Source organism: Penaeus vannamei, chromosome 42, assembly GCF_042767895.1.
Source record: "Penaeus vannamei isolate JL-2024 chromosome 42, ASM4276789v1, whole genome shotgun sequence".
Taxonomy (NCBI): Eukaryota; Metazoa; Arthropoda; class Malacostraca; order Decapoda; family Penaeidae; genus Penaeus; species Penaeus vannamei.
In genome coordinates, this window is record NC_091590.1 from 17,444,011 (window position 1) to 17,446,188 (window position 2,178).

General features: G+C 30.0%; 1 protein-coding gene across 1 annotated transcript in view; it reads right to left on the minus strand.

Moving 5' to 3' along the window:
- The window catches only part of LOC113827698 (larval cuticle protein LCP-17), a 4,064-nt gene extending 3,914 nt beyond the window's left edge, over positions 1-150 (minus strand). The window contains exon 1 of the mRNA XM_027380576.2: positions 1-150. This exon is cut by the window's left edge and continues 174 nt beyond it. The gene's annotated coding sequence lies outside the window, so the exon portion shown is untranslated.
- Positions 151-2,178: the final 2,028 nt, after the last annotated feature.

Sequence of the window (2,178 nt, forward strand, 5' to 3'; positions counted from 1 at the left end):
TCGCTTTCGCTTTTAGATATTTTGCTATTGTTTTGTCTAATCATATATAGGAGGAAGAGGAGAATATACTAGGAAGGAAAATGTTATTGGACACACACACACAAATACGCACATATACACCTACACACACAAATGCACGCACACACACACACACACACACACACACACACACACACACACACACACACACACACACACACACACACACACACACACACGCACACGCACACAAATAACCATATATACAAACACACACACACAATCACGCGCAAACACAAAAGTGTAAAAGTGAAATCATAAATAACAACAAAAGAAATAATAATGATAGCAGATATGATAATGATGATGATAACAACAAATTACTGATGATAGCAATAATGATGATAACAATGATAATAATCGTGATAAGAATAAGGATGATATTGATAATAGTATTAACAAATTTAGTAATGATGATAATAATGATAATGATAATAACAATAATGCTGATGATAGTAAGGATAATAACAGCAATAACAAAAAAATGTACATGTATGATATATCTAATATCGGTAATAATAATGATATAATTGACGGTAATGCTAACAGCAGTAGTAATAATGATGCTTATAATAGTAATAATAATGATAATGATAATATTCATAAAATTAATAATGATAGTGATAATAACATGAATGATAATAAGAATGGTGATATAAGTGATAATAAAGAGAAGAATGAAAATGATGATAATGATAATGATTACAATTAAAATATTAATGATGACGGTAATATTGATGATGATAATGACTGTAATGATAATAGCATTGATAATAATAACTGTAATTATAAGGAAAAATGCAATGATGATAGCAATTATAATAATAATAATAATAACAATAATAATGATGATAATAATGATCATTATGAAAATGATAATGATGATAATTACAAAGATAATAATAATAATAATAATAACAATGATAATAATACTGATAATGATAGTAATAACAATAATGATAATAATGATAGTGTTAATGTCAATAATGATAACAATAATAACGATAATACTATTACGACTGCTAATAATGACAAAGATGATTACAAAATAACAATTATGATAATTGTACTGCCACTGCTACTGCAACTAATGTTAATAGATAAAGATTATAACAATAATGATGATGATGATAATGGCACTACTACTACTGCTAGCCATGATAACAATAACAATAACAATGATAGTAATGATATCAGTAGTAGTAGTAATTATATTGATAATAATGATGATAATGTTAACAATAATAATAATAACAAAATTGAAAATAAAGTAATATTAACAATAATGATAACAACAACAGTTACAACAACAATGATAATAATATTAAGATTAATAATTATAGTAGTAGTAATGGCAATGGTAATAAGTATGACACCAGTATTAATAATACTAATGACAATAATCATGATAATAACGATGCTATCGATGACACTACTACTACTACTACTACTAATGATGATAATGATAATAATAATGATAACAACAACAATAATAACTACAAAAACAATAGTTACAATAACATCAATACTAATGTTGCGGCCGAAGCAGTGCAGCGGTGACGCATGCGGCTGCGGACCGTGGGTGTCAGAGCGTGAGTGCCAGTGCCCGGAGCGCGAATCCTGGCCCTGTGGTCGAGACTGGAAGGGCGACCGCCGCTCTTGGTCTCCCTCCCAAAAGGAGTCGTCCGAAAGATCTCACAATCCTGACCATTGAGAGGAAATAATGATAATGGTGATAGTAAAAATTATAATGAAAATAAAATATGGATAACAATAATGATAGTAATCATGATGATGATAACAAGATAATACCAAGAACCATCGTAATACCAAATATTGATAAAAAGAATAATATCAGTAATGATTAAAGTGTTCTTGTTGAATAATAACAATAACACCGATATTAACAATAGGCATAATGAAGATCACACCAAGAACGTCTTCGCTTCCCTTTCAAACGACGCAATTCAAATACTTTCAACTCAGGATTTTGAAAGCTGTCTGGCACACTGATGGTTAACTCGCGGCTGGTCTGGACAGCATATGTTGTTGTAGAACTTTGCACATTGCTTGCCTCACGCAGTCGAATATGTAGGATGATCTGCTTGCATGTAACAAAGTCCGTAACGTTTCAAAAAC